This window comes from Chiloscyllium punctatum, chromosome 12 (assembly GCF_047496795.1).
Source record: "Chiloscyllium punctatum isolate Juve2018m chromosome 12, sChiPun1.3, whole genome shotgun sequence".
NCBI classification, from domain to species: domain Eukaryota; kingdom Metazoa; phylum Chordata; class Chondrichthyes; order Orectolobiformes; family Hemiscylliidae; genus Chiloscyllium; species Chiloscyllium punctatum.
This window is the reverse complement of record NC_092750.1, coordinates 15526477-15547371: the sequence shown is the minus strand read 5'-3', so window position 1 is coordinate 15547371 and position 20895 is coordinate 15526477.

The following is a 20895-nucleotide window of genomic DNA, read 5'->3' as shown; positions in this document are numbered from 1 at the left end:
CAATGTGTCGATGATAGTGGGGGGGTGAAGGTGATATGCAGTCTTCACCTCCTCTGAGAGGTTCTGATTTGTCTGGGATTGGGCCACTAAGGCAACAATCAGAAAAAAGACTTTTAGTGTTTTTTTTAAAACACTTGTACAATGAAAGGAAAGTGGGCAGTTCTCCCAGTTCAGGGATTTAGCTGGGGACTAAAAGGAACAGCTACAGTGAAAAGAGGTTCCATGCTGATTCTCTCTCTGATATTCTCTCTTGTAAGAACCTGTGTTTGAATTTACCTTTTTAGCAAGGGGTGTGTTTATGGGGATGTTGCAGGAAATTGGAACAGCATCATTAAGTTGCGATAGAGTGGTTGGCCTTTCAGATAGTTAAGCTGTTCTATATTCTGTTCTCTCTTGTTCGTGTTTCATTCGGTAATCTGTAAATAAATTTGTTTTGTTTAAAACTAAATGATTTGACCAGCCACATCACTCTTGGAATATCCACCTTACATCTGCCTAAAGCAACTAAAAAAGTTATGGTCTCGGCTACCTTCTTGAAGTGTTTTGAGGGGATCTGGCCTGGTCCATAACACATTTCTAATTCTTTTTACAAGCGGGAACGGTTTCTCTTGGTCCATTCTGCCCAGCCCCTGATGATTTTAAAAAAGCTTCTATCAGATCTCCTCTTAAACTTCTCCTCTCCAATCCAGCTACATAGAAGTATGAGAGGTTGAAATGGTGCAGCAGGTTTATTCACCTGGTTATGAAGTTGCTTTACGTTTGGCACACAGTATTCTGAAAGGTCATTTGTTGCTTAATGTGAGGTGGAGGTGTTAATTTGACAGGCTTCCCTTCAGCGCAGCCTGGAACTGTCATTCATCGACCACCTCATTGGGAGAAGCTGTCTCCCTGAGCGACAGCCTTTTGTGAGTCACCTGCCTTTGGATTTGGCCTGAAGCAAACAACCAGAGCACAACATCTCAAAAACACCTGACCTTCACACCAATGAAAATCAATATTGTTTACATTGGAAAAAAAACATTATTGGTACTCATACTTCACAATGGGATTGCAAGTTTTGAGTCAAAGCCTTCACTTTCCCCACTCGGATTGTCATACTTCTTTTTCCCGAGTGCTTCACTCATCCGTTCCACCTCAACCCCACTTGACTCACTTTGCAGAGCGCCCCTGCTCTCACAGACCTGTCTCATTGCTCCATAATGTAAAAAAAATCACACAACACCAGGTTACAGTCTAGCAGGTTTATTTGGAAGTACAAGCTATCAGAGTGCTGTTCCTTCATCAGGTAGTTATCCGACGAAGGATCAGCACTCTGAAAGCTTATATATCCAAATAAACCTGCTGGACTGTCACCTGGTGTTGTGTGAGTTTTAACTTTGTCCACCCCAGTCCGACCCCAGCACCTCCACATTATGGCTTCCATAATATTAGGTAATTACTGAGAGGATTCTTCCCCTCATAGGAGAGCCCAGGACCAGAGAGCATTAAGACTGAGATGAGGAAGAACGTTTTTTCTCCCCGAGGCTCTGAATCTTTGAAACTCCTTGCCACAGAGAGCTGTGGGAGCAGAGTCGTTGTTTATATTTAAGGCTGAGATAGATAGATCCTTGATCAGCCGGGAAATCAAGGATGATGGGAAGGGGGTAGGAAAGTGGCTGTGAGGAATGTCAGGCCAGCCATGATCCGATTGAACAACAGAGCAGGGTTGAGGGGCTGTATGTCCCACTCCTGTTCCTATTTCTTGTGGTCTTCTCAATTGCATTGTGCTGCTTAGAGTCTGCCAAGAAAAGGAAAATGTTAGAAATCAAGAATCATCTTACTGTGGTTTCATCTTGCCACGTGGCTACAAGAAAAAAAGCAAGATGGTGCAATCAACATTTCTTATGACAGTTAGGTATGATGTCTCGTTAGTCTATCATATACTCAGACCTAACCCTTTATGCAACAGGCTCTATCTCAATGATGTGTCCAGCCCTCTTTTCAAAGCACAAAATATTAGCTTTCCTCCTCTCTTCTTCCATCCAACATTTTGATGCAATAGGAAATCCAAATAATGATTAGATTAGATTACTTACAGTGCGGAAACAGGCCCTCCGGCCCAACAAGTCCACACCAACCTTCCGAAGAGCAACCCACCCAGACCCATTCCCCTACATTTACCCCTTCACCTAACACTATGGGCAATTTATCATGGCCAATCCACCTAACCTGCACATTTTTGGATCATGGGAGGAAACTGGAGCACCCGGAGGAAACCCACACAGACACAGGGAGAATGTGCAAACTCCACACAGACAGTTGCCTGAGGCGGGAATTCAACCTGGGTCTCTGGCGCTGTGAGGCAGCAGTGCTAACCACTGTGCCACCGTGCCACCCATTGGTTTTGACATTTATTGAATTTATTGTCATGTGTAACGAGGCACAGTGAAAAGCTTTGTCTTGCGAGCAATACAGGCAGATCACAGAGTTAAGTGGCATAGATAGTAAATAATAGGTAAACAGCAGCAAAAACAAAAACACAGGTACAGGCGAATGTTAACAGTTTGTGGGTCCATTCAGTATTCTCATTACAATAGGGTACAAACTGTTATGAAACCAGCTGGTGCTTGTGTTCAGGCTTCTGTACCTTCTCCCTGATGGTAGAGGTTGTAGAAAAACATTGCCAGGTTGGGGTGGATCTTTGAGAATGCTGGCGGCCTTTCCTTGACAGTAGGCCTGGGAGATGGATTCTATAGATGGGACGTTGGCCTTTGTGATTGTCCGGACTGAGTTCACCACTCTCTGTAACCATCTCCAATCTTGAATGGTACAGTTGCCATCCCAGGTAATGAATTACTGGATTAGTGGTGCTGGAAGGGCACAGCAGTTCAGGCAGCATCCAACGAGCAGCAATGCTCTCAATTGCGCACCTATAAAAGTTGGCAAGGGTATTCACCGTCATGCCAAATTTCTTCAACTGCTTGAGGAAGAAGAGACGTTGTTGGGTCTTTGCAACTAGTGCATCCACATGAAGAGCCCAAGAAAGCTTGTTGTGGATGATCACTCCCAGGAGCTTGACACCCTCCACTTGTTCCACCTCTGTGCTGTTAATGTGTAGGGGAGGCATGAGTAACATCCTGCCGAAAGTCAATAAAGTCTTCTAACCAGTTGATTTGCCTGCTTGCCTAAATATATTTTTTAGATATTGAATGCATCAAGGGGTATATGGAGAAAGGAAAAACATCTGGCAATAAGGTAGAAGATTAGCCATGATCGCTTTCAATAGCAGTACACGTCTGAAGGGCTGAATGGTCTACTTCTGCTTCTGTGTTTTCTATTTTTTTTATCCCTGCACACAATATCAAGCTGCATCCCGCAGCTGAGACCAAAAATGCTTGAACTGGTAATGCTATCCACACAATAAAGTGGGGTGGCACCGTGGCTCAGTGGTTAGCACGGCTGCCTCACAGCACCAGGGACCTGGGTTTGATTCCAGAGTCGGGCAACTGTCTGTGTGGAGTTTGCACCTTCTCCTTGTGTCTGCGAGGGCACCCTCTGGGTGCTCCGGTTTCCTCTCATGGTCCCAAGATGTACAAGTTAGGTGGATTGGCCATGCTAAATTGCCCTGTGGTGTTCAGGGATGTGCAGGGTATGTGGATTAGCCTTGCAAAATGCAAGGTTACAGGGATGTGATTAATCTGGGTGGGATGCTCTTCGAAGGGTTAGTGTGGACTTGATGGGCTGAATGGCCTGCTTCCACACAGTAGGGATCCTTTGATTTTATGACAGTGAAGATTAAACGTGTGCCACTTGGGATCAATGTCCATTTGCTCTTAAAATTACCCAGACATCAACACTGACTTCCTCCATCCATGCTCGCACTGTTGTCTTCGGGGAATTAAAATTCGGGCTCAAAGTGTATGAATCCTCGACGTAACACAACCTGAGCCACTTTATCATTTCAGCATTTAACAGCATGGCCCCTTGCATATGAACCATAATAATGATTGCATTAAAAATTGTATTCTAAATATCTCCCCAGAGCCATGGTCAATGAGGCAGAAGGAATGCATGATGACAGGCCTGTCTCATCATTTAGTTGCTGGCCTGTGTCATGCAGTCAGCTCCTGGATAGGCTGAACCAAAGCTACAACACAGTGAAGAAAAAACATCAGAAATCTGACCTCATGGGTCAACACAGTAAGGTCTATAATTTTCTCTCCTCAGAATAAAGCTCCGTTAGAGTAGGGAACTTTCCTGGGATGAGCCACAAGAGACTGCACTGCAGACATGACTAAACAAATGCTCTAGACTGCAGGAAGCTGATTTTGTGATGGCAATGTGAAAGATTTGATTTGATTTGATTTATTATTGTCACATTGGTACAGTGAAAAGTTTTGTTATGCATTCAGTACAGGCAGATCGTACCATACAAAATGCATTAGGGTAATAAAAAAGAGCGTGCAATATAATGTCACGGCAGCAGAGAGGATGCACAGAGAGTGAGATCAACATTAAATTAAAAATTTGAGAGGTCCATTCAGAAGTCTAATAGCAGCGGGGAAGAAACTGTTCTTGAATCTGTTCGTATGTATATACAAACTTTTATATCTTCTGCCTGATGGTAGAGGGTGGAAGAGTGTTTAACCGGGGTGGGAGGGGTCCTTGATTATGTTGGTTGCTTTCCCGAGGCAGCAGAATGCTCAATGCCTCATTCTAACTGTATCAACTTAGTGATGGATACGTCAGCTCAATCGTTTAGGCAACTTACATAAACCACCATTCACACTAAATTTTACAAAGGATTCCCCCTGTAGTGTTAACCTCGTCTGTAAAACAAGGGGCCAGACAAAGTAGACTTGACCAAAATGGTTCAATTCCCGCCTCAGGCGACTGTCTGTGTGGAGTTTGCACATTCTCTCCGTGTCTGCGTGGGTTTCCTCCGGGTGCTCCGGTTTCCTCCCACAGTCCAAAAATGTGCAGGTCAGGTGAATTGGCCATGTTAAATGAAGGGGTAAATGCAGGGGAATGGGTCTGGGTGGGTTGCTCTTCAGAGGGTCGGTGTGGACTTGTTGGGCCAAAGGGCTTGTTTCCACACTGTAAGCAATCTTATCTTTGTCTCATTACTGTAAATCCAGAGGATTACACTGAAAATAAAGTTAACTCAAGATTAGTTTAAAACAGCAAGTGGTTGAAGGGTTTTTGCCCGAAACGTCGATTTTCCTGCTCCTCGGATGCTGTCTGACCTGCTGTGCTTTTCCAGCACCACTCTGATCTAGACTTGGTTTCCAGCATCTGCAGTCCTCTCTTTTGCCTATGGAACAGAAAGGCAAGGGAAATGCTGGAAGCTGTTTACAATGACTCATTCATGCAAACTAGATCGATTTCTTTCACAAACTAATGTTCAACATGTACATTCAGGCCACGGTTTAGGGAGTGGATATTGCTTGGATAAGAATAGAATCATAGAATCCCTACAGTGTGGAAACTTGTTGGCCATTCAGCCCAACAAGTCCACATCAACCCTCTAAAGAGCAACCCACCCAGACACATTCCCCTAACCTATTATTCTGCATGTACCCCTGACTGATGCACCTAACCTGCACATCCCAGGACACTATGGTCAATTTAGCATGGCCAATTCACCTAATCTGCACCATCTTTGGATTGTGGGAGGAAATCCACGCAGACACAGGGAAAATATGTAAACTCCACACAGACAGTCGCCCGAGGCTGGAATCGAACCTGGCTCCCTGGTGCTGTGAGACAGCAGTGCTGACCACTGAGCCACGGTTGAAGATCTCGACCCCCAAGGAGGGGTCTCTCAGTTCCGCAATCGGTCTAATAATCAACAGGAATGCGGTCTGCTTCAGCAAGATTTCACAGTTTATTATGACGCCGGGCACAAGTTTGTCCAGCAACACAGAGGTTAAAAGTTTCTGTGTTCCTTGGAGAAACTGTGTGCTTTCACTTAGAAGAAAGGCAATTTTTATATGTTTCTTAAGAAGTAGTGCAGCCTTAATTACAGAGTAACTCCAATAAAGTGTAATAAAATGACATAATAGACAGTAGGTTAACCCAATGATATTTCCTGGGAAATAAAGTTGTTTACTACACATTATCTCTTTCCACCTGCATTTCAAGGTTAACTGGGATGGTTAGTAATGTCCTATCTAGCTTAGTTAATTCCATGCTGTGAAGGGTCCACTGTTCTGCTTTATCTTTAATTCAGTTAGCAGGAATGCAGCCTTTCGTAGAGTGAGAATCCATTTTAAACACAGTGTTAGTTTGCAGCCTGAAGCCATTTTGTTTCGTTACTTTGCATTAAGAAGCCATTTTGTTGTTAATAAAAGCATGCATAAAAATGGTTACTCCTGACAACAGTCTAGTTCCAGATTTTAGATCCTCACCTTGGCACTCTATAGCTAACTTTAGATGATCTTCTCAGTAATCTCCATCACCGAGGTTTTATTTGGATTTTTGTCTGATGGTTTTTTCAGAGGCTGATGTCTATGAGAACTGAAGGGGTCATGGTGGTGCACTGGCATTACTGCCTCACAGGTCCAGGGACCCAGGTTCAATTCCAGCCTCGGGTAACTGTCTGTATGGAGTTTGCACATTCGCCCCGCGTCTGCGTAGGTTTCCTCCGGGTGCTCTTGTTTCCTCCAACAGTCCAAAGACGGTAAATGGGTTAGCCATGGTTAATGGGCGGTTGCAGCGTTACAGGAATAGAATGGTTTGATCTTCAAAGGATAGCTGCAGACTCAGTGGTCTGAATAACCTCTATCTGCACTGTAGGGATTCTGTCATCAATTACTCCATTAATATTGTTTCATCTGAGCGTCAGGATGTTCAGGAAGATGATGTCTCTCTGCCTTTTATCCAGCACTTCCTGTTCTTCTATTCAATTAAAAACCTCAATATTGAGCATGGGTCCTGGCGTACAGAAGCTTTTACTGGCATCTTGCCTTTTTCTTCTGCTTTGAGTTTTCTTTTTATTGATGTGTTAGTGTTAAGAGGAATTCATTTTGAGCTTTGCACAATCTTTGAGGCTGGAATTGAACCTGGGTCCCTGGACCTGTGAGGCAGTAATACCAGTGCGCCACCATGACCCCTTCAGTACTCAAAGACATCAGCCTCTGAAAAAACCATCAGACAAACATCGAAATAAAACCTCGGTGATGGAGATTACTTTCACTGCACTCGCAAATATATTTAAAATGTGACAGAGAGCTGCAGGAGTCAAATAGCAGTCCAGGAGAGTGGGACAGTGAGGCCAATTCCTGTATTGTCACTTCATGTTGGGACATATGTGGAGGAGAAAAGACATCTCAGCCATTGTCACTGTCTGTAGCAAATTCAGCGCTTGTGACCTGGAGATGTAGAGTCACGGCATCATGACTTGCCCGTACTTATGGTTCATCGGCTCCTTAATGTTGGATTCTGGGAAGCAGGAGAGTAAGACTAGTTACAAGCCACCAACTAACATTGTGACTCCTATTGATGTGCAAATTCTGCCACAGCCAAAAACGGGCAAATTCTGTAAGTCTTTTCTAGTTACGTATTCATTTCAAATGTTTGCATATTTACTTGTTTAAGCCTGATTGTCTAAAACCTCTTAAGACCATATGACCATAAGATATAGGAGTGGAAGCAAGGCCATTTGACCCATCGAGTCCTCTCCACCATTTAACCATGGCTGATGGGCGTTTCAATTCCACTTACCCGCACTCTCCCGTATCCCTTAATTCCTTGCGAGATCAAGAATTTATCAATTTCTGCCTTGAAGACACCCAACGTCCTGGCCTTCACTGCGCACTGTGGCAATTAATTCCACAGATCCACCACTCTCTGGCTGAAGAAATGTCTCCTCATTTCTCTTCTAAATTGACCCCCTCTAATTTTAAGGCTGTGCCTATGGGTCCTCGTCTTCCCACCTGACGAAGCAATTTCTCAGCATCCACCCTTTCTAAGCTATGCATTATCTTGTAAGTTTGTATTAGATCTCCCCTCAATCTTCTAAACTCTAATGAATACAATCCCATGATCCTCAGCCGATCTTCATATGTTAGGCCTACCATTCCAGGGATCATCTGTGTGAATCTCCGCTGGACACGCTCCAGTGCCTGTATATCCTTCCTGAGGTGTGGGGCCCAAAATTGGACAAAGTATTCTAAATGGGGCCTAACTAGAGCTTTATAAAGTCTCTCAGAAGCACATGGCTGCTTTTATATTCCAACCCTCTTGAGATAAATGACATTACATTTGCTTTCTTAATCACAGACTCAACCTGCAAATCAACCTTCAGAGAATTCTGGTCTAGCACTCCCAGATCCCTTTGTACTTTGACTTTATGAATTTTCTCACGACTTAAAAAATAGTCCCCATGTCTGTATTCTTCTTTCCAAAGTGCACAACCTCACATTTGCTTATGTTGAATTTCATCAGCCATTTCCTAGACCACTCTCCTAAACTGTCTAAAGCTTTCTGCAGCTTCCCCACATCCTCATTACTACCTGCCTGTCCGCCTAACTTCATATCATCAGTGAACTTCACCAGAATGCCCCCAGTCCCTTCATTCAGATCCTTTATATATAAAGTGAACAGCTGCAGCCCCAACAGTGAACCCTGTGGGGCCTCACTTGTCACCAGCTGCCATTCTGAAAAAGAGCCTTTTATCCCAACTCTCTGCCTTCTGACAGAGAGCCAATCCCCAGTCCATGACAGTAGCTCACCTTGAACACCATGGGCCATCACCTTACTCAGCAGCCTTCCATGAGGCACCTTATCAAAGGCCTTTTGGAAGTCTAGATAGACCACATCCACTGGGTTTCCCTGGTCTAACCTAGTTGTTACCTCTTCAAAGAATTCTAACAGGTTTGTCAGGCACGACCTCCCCTTACTAAATCCATGTTGACTTGTTCTAGTCTGACCCTGCACTTCCAAGAATTTAGAAATCTCATCCTTAATGATGGATTCTAGAATTTTACCAACAACCGAGGTGAGGCTAATCGGCCTATAATTTTTCATCTTTGTCACCTTCTACAAGATACCATGGTAGAGCACCATGATTTGCTCAGAAATAGCTCGAATGGAAGCCTCATTTGATGCATAAATGAATTTAGGATCAATTTCAAAGAGATGCAAATCTTGATGGTTTTGGTGATTTAGCTTTGTGGAGCAGCCTTTTGACTTGATTTATTATTGTCTCATGCACCTCAGTACAGTGAAAAGTTTTGTTTTGCACGTGGTACAGGCAGATCATACTGTATAGATTACATAGGGATAACAGAGCAAAGAATAAAATGTTTTGGCTGCAGAGAAGGCGTACAGATAGTGAGATCAATACTAATTTTAAAATTTGAGAGGTTCATTCAGAACTCTAAAAACAGTGGGGAAGAGAATTCTGATTCAAGAAAGGTGATTTTGTGGTTTGGTTCAGAAATTGGCTAGCTGAAAGAAGACAGAGGGTGGTGGTTGATGGGAAATGTTCATCCTGGAGCTCAGTTACCAGTGGGGTGCTTCAAGGATCTGTTTTGGGTCCACGTACGAAAGTTTGTCATTTTAATAAATGATCTGGAGGTGGGCATAGAAGGATGAGTTAGTAAGTTTGCAGATGACACAAAGGTAAGCAGAATTGTGGATAGTGCCGAAGGATGTTGTGGGTTACAGAGGGACATAGGTATGATGCAGAGCTGGGCTGAGAAGTGACAGATGGAGTTTAATGCAGAAAAGTGTGAGGTAGTTCACTTCGGAAGAAATAACATGAATGCAGAGTAGGGGGCTAATGGTAACATTCTTGGCAGTGTAAATGAACAAAGACATCTTGGTGTCCAGATGCATAAATCTCTGAAAGTTGCCACCTAGGTTAATAGGGTTGTTAAGAAGGCATATGGTGTGTTGACGTTTATTGGTAGGAGGATTGAGTTTCGGAGACACGAGGTCATGCTTTAGCTGTACAAAACACTGGTAAGGCCGCACCTGGAGTATTGCGTGCAGTTCTGGTCACCACATTATAGGAAGGATGTAGATGCTTTGGAAAGAATTCAGAGGAGATTTCCTAGGATGTTGCCTGGTATGGAAGGAAGGTCTTATGAGGAAAGGCTCAGGGAAGTGAGTCTGTTTTCATTGGAGAGAAGAATGTTGAGAGGTGACTTAATTGAGTTAAATTAATCAGAGGGTTAGATAAGGTGACAGTGACAGCCTTTTTCCTCGGATGGTGAAGGCTAACACAAGGGGACATAAATTGAGGAGTGATAGGTTTAGGACAGATATCAGAGGTAGTTTCTTTACTCAGTAGTAGGGGCATGAAATGGCCTGTCTGCAACAGTAGTAGACTCGCTGACGTTAAGGGCATTTAAATAGGCATTGGACATACATATGAATAATAATGGAACAGTGTAGGTTAGATGGGCATCAGATTAATTTCGCAGGTTGCTGCAACATATAGGGCCAAAGGACATGTACTGTGCTCTTATGTTCTATGTTCTGAATGATTTAAAAGAGCAAAATGATAGCAAGATATATAAAAATAAGATCTGCTGCAGCGAGCTCACAAAAGCGAAGGTAAAGGATCGAGTCCCACTGCACAGAGCCCCCGATGAATGCAGACTAGAAGATGGTTTCCAAACATTGGCTTAGCATCCAGCAGGGCACTTGCAATCCAATATAGTGGCAGCAGTAATGCTCTCCCATGTGAACCCAAGGGTTTGAGCCCAACGCTCAGGCCAAACCCCAAAACTTAATGTATGGAGGTGGCAGTACTGGTTCTACACAGGCTTGATATCCAGTGTCTAACAGGTGCTCTTTTCCATCTTTTTGACCTTAGTTATAGTTACCTCAGAGAAAGCACTCCATGAAGAAGCCAGTAGAAAACCAATTTGACTACTTTTCCCAGTAGGTGACTCGAGAATCTCATATGGGGTGAAACTCATCCAACTCACACTCCAAGATACCTACCAGTTTCGCTTCATGATCTGATGGAGCCTCTCTGAACAGGAGTGTGAGAAATGGAGCACTATTTTCAATAAACATTTCTCCACCCCCATTCAACATTGCTCATCCCATACAGGACAGAGGTACCTTTGTAAAGTGTATGCGTCCCCAGTCTCCTAAACCAGCCTGCATTGGAATTAACAGTTTTATGTCAAGCCCTCTGCAGACAACCCTGGTGTCAGCATTTACATCCAAGCTATTTACAGGGTCATGAAAGACATGTTTATCTGCAGTAATTGGCTGTTGTACTCTTAATTCTGTTATAAAGATGTGCACTGTCAAAGCTGGAAGCTGTTGCCATGACAACAGCTGCTACCGCTGAGACGATTTTCTTTGCGCGGATGCAGTAAAATATCTATTGATTACGAATGCTGTATAAGTTGTGAAGTACATCAATTGGATGGAGTCAATGCCTCACTGAGATATTACACGATTAATTGTGAGAAGCTGAAAGTTTACTTGGCTGTGTGTTTAACGAGATAGCGAAAGATTTTGTTCACTCAAGACTCACCAGCTCTGTTTGATTTTTTTTGTTCTGTTGTATAGCTTCAAGCTTTAGAAACTGTCTGGACAGTGACAAGCAGCAGCTCCAATAAACTAAGGGGAATTTGTGGCTATGGGGCTACAACAGATGCAATGCCAATGGTATGATGCCATCTCTTGTCAACGTATTGAATCCCATCCAGCAGCTGCTGCACCATCTCAGGATAGTCACAGGCACTGTCCCAGTTTATTTTGCAAACTAAATCATCAAACTAAAATATCGGTTGAATATGTGTTGCCTTAGGCATCTAAAAGTTTTGTGTTATTAAAACACTGAGGATTCAAGGGAGACCATTTAGGACAGAGATGAGGAGATATTCCTTCACCCAAGGTATGGTAAGCCTGTGGAATTCATTACCACAGAAAGTACTTGATGTCAAACCACTGAATATATTTAAAACGCATCTAGATATAGCATTTATGGCAAAGGTTATAGGGAGAAAGCAGGATTAGGCTATTGAGTTGGATAAGGTAAAAACAATGACTGCAGATGTTGGAAACCAGATTCTGGATTAGTGGTGCGAGAAGAGCACAGCAGTTCAGGCAGCATCTAAGGGGCAGCGAAATCGACGTTTCAAGCAAAAGCCCTTCATCAGGAATAAATGCAGAAAGCCTGAAGCGTGGAGAGATAAGCTAGAGGAGGGTGGGGGTGGGGAGAGAGTAGCATAGAGTACAATAGGTGAGTGGGGGAGGGGATGAAGGTGATAGGTTAGGGAGGAGAGGGTGTAGTGGATAGGTGGAAAAGGCGATAGGCAGGTAGGACAGGTCCAGACATGTCATGGGTACAGTGCTGAGCTGGAAGTTTGGAACTAGGGTGAGGTGGGAGAAGGGGAAATGAGGAAACTGTTGAAGTCCACATTGATGCCCTGGGGTTGAAGTGTTCCGAGGCGGAAGATGAGGCGTTCTTCCTCCAGGCGTCTGGTGGTGAGGGAGCGGCGGTGAAGGAGGCCCAGGACCTCCATGTCCTCGGCAGAGTGGGAGGGGGACTTGAAATGTTGGGCCACAGAGAGGTGTAGTTGATTGGTGCGGGTGTCCCGGAGATGTTCCCTAAAGCGCTCTGCTAGGAGGTGCCCAGTCTCCCCAATGTAGAGAGACCACATCGGGAGCAACGGATACAATAAATGATATTAGTGGATGTGCAGGTAAAACTTTGATGGATGGGGAAGGCTCCTTTAGGGCTTTGGATAGAGGTGAGGGAGAAGGTATGGGCGCAGGTTTTACAGTTCCTGCGGTGGCAGGGGAAGGTACCAGGATGGGAGGGTGGGTTGTAGGGGAGCGTGGACCTGACCAGGTAGTCACGGAGGGAACGGTCTTTGCGGAAGGCGGAAAGGGGTGGGGAGGGAAATATATCCCTGGTGATGGGGTCCGTTTGGAGGTGGCGGAAATGTCGGCGGATGATTTGGTTTATGCGAAGGTTTGTAGGGTGGAAGGTGAGCACCAGGGGCGTGATGTCCTTGTTACGGTTGGAGGGGTGGGGTCTAAGGGCGGAAGTGCAGGATGTAGACGAGATGCGTTGGAGGGCATCTTTAACCACGTGGGAAGGGAAATTGCGGTCTCTAAAGAAGGAGGCCATCTGGTGTGTTCTATGGTGGAACTGGTCCTCCTGGGAGCAGATACGGCGGAGGCGGAGGAATTGGGAATACAGGATGACATTTTTGCAAGAGGTCGGGTGGGAAGAGTTGTAATCCAGGTAGCTGTGGGAGTCGGTGGGTTTGTAAAAAATGTCAGTGTCAAGTCGGTCGACATTAATGGAGATGGAGAGGTCCAGGAAGGGGAGCGAGGTGTCAGAGATGGTCCAGGTAAATTTAAGGTCAGGGTGAAATGTGTTGGTGAAGTTGATGAATTGCTCAACCTCCTCACGGGAGCACGAGGTGGCGCCAATGCAGTCATCAATGTAGCGGAGGAAGAGGTGAGGAGTTGTGCTGGTGTAATTACGGAAGATTAACTGTTCTACATAGCCAACAAAAAGACAGGCATAGCTGGGGCCCATATGTGTGCCCATGGCTACCCCTTTGGTCTGGAAGAAGTGTGAGGCTTCGAAGGAGAAATTGTTCAGGTTGAGGACCAGTTCGGCCAAACGAATGAGTGTGTCGGTGGAAGGGTACTGTTGGGGATGTCTGGATAGGAAAGAACGGAGGGCTTGGAGGCCCTGGTCATGACGGATGGAGGTGTAGAGGGATTGGATATCCATGGTGAAGATGAGGCATTGGGGGCCAGGGAAATGGAAGTCTTGGAGAAGGTGGAGGGCGTGGGTGGTGTCTCGAACATATGTGGGGAGTTCCTGGACTAGGGGGATAGGAGGTAGGTAGGTAGATAGTGTCGAGGTAGGTAGAGATGAGTTCAGTGGGGCAGGAGCATGCTGAGACAATGGGTCAGCCAGGGTGGTCAGGCTTGTGGATCTTGGGAAGGAGGTAGAACCGGGCAGTGCGGGGTTCCCGGACTATGTGGTTGGAAGCTGTGGGTGGGAGATCTCCTGAGGTGATGAAGTTCTGTATGGTCTGGGAGATGATGGTTTGGTGATGGGGGTGGGGTCATGGTCAAGGGGGCAGTAGGAAGAGGTGTCCTGGGGTTGGCGTTTGGCTTCAGCGGTGTAGAGATCAGTGCGCCAGACTACCACTGTGTCCCCTTTATCCGCTGGCTTGATGGCGAGGTTGGGATTGGAGCAGAGGGATTGGAGGGTTGCGCGTTGTGAGGGTGAGAGGTTGGAGTGGGGGAGAGGGGTAGACAGGTTGAGGCGGTTAATGTCCCGGCAGCAGTTGGAAATGAAGAGGTCGAGGGCAGGTAATAGGCCAGCGCGGGATGTCCAGGTGGATACAGTGTGTTGGAGGTGGGCGAAGGGGTCCTCGGAAGGTGGGCGGGAATCCTGATTGTGAAAGTAAGCTCGGAGGCGGAGGCGACGGAAGAATTGTCCTGATTGTGGAGAACGTCAGAGCAGGCTCAAAGGGCCGAATGGCCTCCTCTTGCTCCTACTTTCTATGTTTCTATATTCAGGAATTGCATAATGGCTAATGCACTTTGCGACCTAGGATGAAATCTTACAAACTGATAAATATAGAATGGTTACAGCACAGAGGAGACGCATTGTGTTGGCTCTATCATTCAATAAGATCACGGCTGATGTGACAATCTCCCATTTTCCTGCCTTTACGCACTAACCCTTGACTCCCTTACTGATTAAAAATCTATGTCAGCCTTTAACATACTTAATGACCCAGCCTCAAAAGCCCTTTGCAATAAAGAATTCCTTCATCCTCATCTCTGTTTTAAATGCTTGACACCTTACTTTGAGATTATACCCTTTGGGTCCTTGACTCTCCCACAGTGGGATAAAGACCACTCCACATCTCCCTTGTTAAGCCTCCTAAAAGACCCTTACAAATTTCAAAATGATCACCTCTAATTCAACTCAACTTCATGGAAGTACGGACCTAACATAACCTCTCCTCATAAGAAAATGTCCCTATACATAGTGAATCTTCTCTGAATTGCCTCCAATCTCAGTATGTCTTTCCTTAGTTCACAGAACTCTACCTGTAGACTAACCAGTGTTTTGTGTCGTTTTAGCACACCTCCCTATTTTTATTCTCCATTCTTTTTGAAATACAAGCCAAAAGATGTGCAGGTCAGGTGAATTGGCCATGCTAAATTGCCCGTAGTGTTAAGTGAAGGGGTAAATGTAAGGGTATGGGTGGATTGCGCTTCGGCGGGTCAGTGTGGAGTTGTTGGGCCGAAGGGCCTGTTTCCACACTGTAAGTAATCTAAAAAAACATGCCAATAGCCTTCCATGCTACCTGCTACTTGAATGTAAGTATTTTGCAATTCATAAATAAAGTCTCTCAAACCCCTTGATGCTACGGGTTTCTGCAATCCTTCTTGACTTAAATAATTTTCAGCTCCTCTATTCTTCCTGCCAAATGTATAACCTCATATTTTTCCTTGATGTATTCTATCTGCCAAGTTTTTGCACACTTCGCCTATCTAGTTTGCTCTGCAGGCTCTGTGACCACTTGCCTTCATACCTTTGATTGTCTTTAATTCAGTTGTCAGGCATTTCAAATTGACCTCCTCTGGTTCAAGAAGCTTCTGTGAATGTCTCGCCGTAACCCCCTCACGATTTTGAACATTGTGAACAAATCCCTCCTTTCAACCTCTCTAAATTGAACATCCACAACGTCTCCAGCCTCTTCAGTTGACTGAAGTAAGGAGGATTCCTGGTCTGTACTCAACTGGGCAGCTGTTCAGTGTTGTAATGGAATTCAATACCCCCCTGTGTGAGCATTGAATAAGGAATTAAACCAGTTTCCCATTGCTGATCACTGGCCAGGGCCTGTTTGTGAAATCTGTAAGTGGTCCAGATTTTGCATGAGGACTTGGTGCACCTGAAATTTGATATCACTGGCAATGGAATATCCCAACAACCATATGGTTGGCACTTTCCCAACTGCAAGTTGGGCACAACACTGTGCGAAACAAAAGCGGGTGGTGCAAACTGGAAGTAAAAGCAGAACATATTCTGCAGATTAGGTGTCCTCTGTGTGTAGGGAGAAAGTGAGGACTGCAGATGCTGGAGATCAGAGTCAGCAAGTATGGTGCTGGAAAAGCACAGCAGGTCAGGCAACATCCGAGGAGCAGGAGAATCAATGTTTATGCCCGAAACGTCGACTGTTCTGCTCTTTGGATGCTGCCTTACCTGCTGTGCTTTTCCAGCACTATACTTTCCGATGGCATCTGTGTGCAGGGGAACAGAGTCAATGGAGAGTTTAAGTTTCAAATCAGGCTCGCAAGCCTGACACCAAGACTTCATCGCCCCAGCAACGCAGTTCCCCAAAAGGCAACACCTCAATTGGGCCAGATACCAGCCTGTTGCCCCGTTCATGACACTGAGCTCAGCAAAGGGCCAGAAGATATCTGTTGAAGAATGAACATCAAAAGCAGACAGCAGCAAAGACAGGGCTTACTGTGTTACAAAAGGAGACGCGAATTTAAATGTTATGAGCCTCAGAAGAATTTGCCACTGGCCAATCAAACCATACTGCAACCAATGAAAACAGAAATTGCTGGAAAAGCTCAACAGGTCTGGTACCATCTATAGAGAGAAGTCAGAGTTAATGTTTCATACTGCAGGCCAATCCTGCAGCAAAACACCTGATGGCTGATTTTTTTTTTTTTGCAATTTGAAAAGACTTTACAGCTCCCTGTATCAAACCTCTCAGCTAATGTGCAAGAAAACAGAGATACATTGAAACTAGGAGCAGGAGTAGGCCATTCAGCCCTTCAAGCTGATATTCAATATGATCATGGCTGATTATTCAACTCAATCCCTTGTTCCAGCTTTCATGGTAGCTCACTGGTTAGCACCGCTGCCTCACACTGCCAGGACCCGGGTTTGATTCCACCCTTGGGCGACCGTCTGTCTGAAGTTTGCACATGCTGCCCGTGTCTGTGTGGGTTTCCTCTGGGCGCTCCACTTTCCTCCCACAGTCCAAAGATGTGCTAAATTGGCCATAGAGTCCAAAGAGGTGCAAGTTATGTGAGTTAGCCATAGGGAATGCAGGGTTATAGGAACAGGGTAAGGGGAGGGGTGTGGGGGATTGCATGATTCAAACTTGTTGGTCCCTTTAGCCCTAAGAACTATGTGTAACTCCTTCTTGAAAACATTCAACATTTTGACCTCAGCTGCTTTCTGTGCAAGGGGATTGTTTGCAATGACAATTTCTGATTTGAAAATTTCTACCTGATCTTCTGCGGTCTACCACAAGAAGATTAATTAGCCGTTATTTGGAGGAAACTGGACTCACTATTTCCCGTTAAACGTTGCTTTGTGTTTTGAAGGAGGCAGGTTCCAGAGCCGCACTCTGAGACTGAGATATTCAAATCCTGCTCACACTCATTCCTGTACGGCCAGCAAATGGAATTCCAGTGGAATGTTTCAGCTCGCTGACCTTTCAACCCGTGGTAAAGGAAGGAGCTGCCAACATTCAGGAAACTTTACGAGGAGGAGAAAATAACTGGGGGAATATCACTGCATTTCTCCAAAATTCTCCCTTCCACCTTTAACCATATGCCTTTCATGTTAAACACAGTATTGTCATAACGTTATCTTTGATGCATTGTCCAGTCAGGCAGCCATTGTGTGAATATTGGGAATAATCCCTATGTGATCTTGCCCATTTAGGGAATCACTAACCATCTCAAACAGAGGCTGGATTCTCCAACATGCAATACCCAGTCCTACCAAAATGTCGGGGGACCTGGTGACACAGAGGTAGTGTCTTTACCTCTGGACCAGAAGCAGTTGGTTCAAGTCCTATGTGCTCCAGAGGTAATAACATACCTGAAACAGGTTGATTAGAAAATGTCTAGATTCATGTTAAGACCTTCAGAAAATGTTCATTGTAATGGTATTTCAAGAGGACAGTTGATAAAGCAATAGCACTTGTTATAAGGTCTGGTAGTGCTGTAGTAGTGTCCTTATCTCTGGGCCAGCAGGTTTGTGTTCAAGCCCAGTTAACCCCAGGCATATGTCATAATGTGAATGAACAGGTTGATAGAAATATCTAGGTCATGGTATTTGAGCCTGCATTTTACAATAACTTTCAACTGCTTACATTTGTGGTGACCTTTACTTTGAAAGATTTTTGTTAGATTCCCAGCAAGTTGGTCTGTGTATTCAGCCTGGCTTTCACTCTACTAGTATTATATTAATATGCTCCCTCCATATTATGTTTGAAGGCCAATCTCTCCTCTAAGTTTTGTAGTTGTGATATTCCATGATAGAAGTTACTTGAACATACAAGGCCTTGTCACTAGGCCTGCCTTTATTCTAACTGTGATTGAGCCTTTGTCCACATGCTAAATAATCAGAATCATTTGAACATCTTCACCAAATAATTGTGGCTCCAGTTGCTGGAGGTGCATTTGACGATCATGATTCCGATGTGAAGACTGTCTGGTGATTTTAATTATGCTCAAAAAATCAATTTTCTCAGAAAACACTTATTTCAACAAGACCATATTCCTTTCATTCAGTTGATAACTCATCAGCTGAGTGTGTGTTTTTGTGTGATATTTTATTACTTATTTAATAGATTATCATTGTACCTGGGTACTGTGAAAAGTGCATAATGTCGCAGCGTCTGCCATCTTGGATTACAGAATGAGTTACTGAATAAATTGCGTAAATGGGAAAATACTGAATGAATTAATATTAAATTGATATTACTAAAACTGAAACAGCTTCAAAAGGTCATCTTTCCCTCTCTGTAGACTTCACCCTCTCTGCTCCTCCAGTCACTGCCATCCGACATCATCCCCAGTTTCCAGGCAATGTGCTCCTTTTTCCATTGTCCGTCACCTCCGACCTGGAGACAGGCTTGCAGCACTAGTCCCACGCCTCCTCCGATGTTGGACACTGACTGGTGGGTCCCGGCTCCAAGTTGACCAACAGGATCCTGGCTGGTTTTCTGACACCGCCAGCTGAGTTGGAGCAGGGATGGAGATACATGGGGCCCTGGCCTTCTGCAGGACAACACTAGGATGAGGCCCCAGGGCAACCACACTGCTCCTTGGATGCTGCCTGAACTGCTGTGCTCTTCCAGCACCAATAATCCAGTATTTGGTTTTCAGCATCTGCAGTCATTGTTTTTACCACAGCCACAAAATAGTCTTACCGAACTGGAAAGATAACAATGAAGCTGTGTCAATGCAGCAGAACCTGCCTCATGGACCATGAATGGCCAAGCCCAGTACAGAGGAGCCAAATGGTTAGCACTGCTGCCTCACAGCACCAGGGACCTGGGTTTGATTCCAGCCGCGGGTAACTGTCTGAGTGGAGTTTACACATTCTCACAGTGTCTGCATGGTTCCCTCCAGGTGCTCCGGTTTATTCCCACAGTTCCAAAATGTGCAGATTAGGTGAATTGGCCGTGCTAAATTGCCCATAGTGTTCAGGGATGAGTAGACTTGTTAGACAGTTAGGGGCAAATGTAGAGTATTAGGGTATGGGAATGGGTCTGGGTGGGATACTCTTCGGAGGGCCGATGTGGACTTGTTGGACCAAAGGGCCTGTTACCACACTGTAGGGATTCTATGAAGTTCTCAGTGCTGCCAACTCCATGCCAATGTTCTTGTCTCATAGAGTTACAGAGTAATACATCATGGAAACAGGCCATTCAGCCCAATCTGGTCCATGCTGACCATGGTAAGTGAAACTGAGGACTGCAGATGCTGCAGATCAGAGTGGTACTGAAAAAGCACAGCAGGTCAGGCAGCATCCAAGGAACAGGAAAATCGACGTTTGGGGCAAGAGTCCTTCATCAGGAATGACCATGGTGCCCACTCAGCCAGTTCCAATTGCCCGCATTTGATCCATATCCCTCTAAGCCCTTCCCATCCATGTACCTATCCAAATGGTGTTTAAATATTGCTGTTGTACCTGCCTCAACTACTTTCTCTGGCAGACCATTCCATATACGCACCATTCTCTGTGTGAAGAAGTTGCCCCTCAGGTCCTTCCTAAATCTTTCCCCTCCCACCTTAAACCTAGGCCCTCTAGTTTTCAATTCCCCATCTCATCTTGAGATCATGTGCTGCCCAGCCCTAGTTTCACTTGAGAAGGTGATTGTGAGTCATCTTCTTGAACTGCATCCTTGAGATGTTGGTACCCCCACAGTGATATTAGACAGGGAGCTCCAGGATTTTGACATAATAACAGAAGGAATGGCAATGTAGGTTTGTGACATGCAGAGGAATCTCCAACTGGGTGATGTTCCCAGGTGTCTGCAACCATAACCTTTCTAAATGGTTGGGGTTGTGAATGTAGAAGGAGTTAAAAACCACCTCTGCATTATAATAATTTGCATTGACTCCTGCCTCAGGATAATCCCTGAGATTTATCCTAGATATTGGCTCTCCTTGCACTGCCTTCAATCCTCCCTGCAATTCTGTTATTTGCTTTCTTCATCCAATCTCCACTGATCTTATAATTAAAATCTCTTGTTGCAGAGACTTAGAAGTTACAACATGGAGACAGGCCATTCAACCCAACCAGTGCTGCTTCTTTCCCTCAGAGTAAGCTTTCAGTCACACTTTGTTCCCATATCTCTTCATCCAGCTATTCATCTTGATCTTGAACATCACGGTAGTTTTTGCCTGAACCACCAGGCCTCAGTATGGATTCAAATAGGAAATGTGAGTGAAACTCAGCAGATCTGACAGCATTTGTGGAGAGAGAGAGAGGGGGACAGAGTTAACGTCTTGAGTCCAATTACTCTTTGTCGGAGACTCAAGCAGAGTTATCGCAGATTTGAAACAGTAATACTGTTCCTCTTGCTGCGTGTACTGCCGGACTTACAGAATTTCTCTAGCATTTCTGCTTTT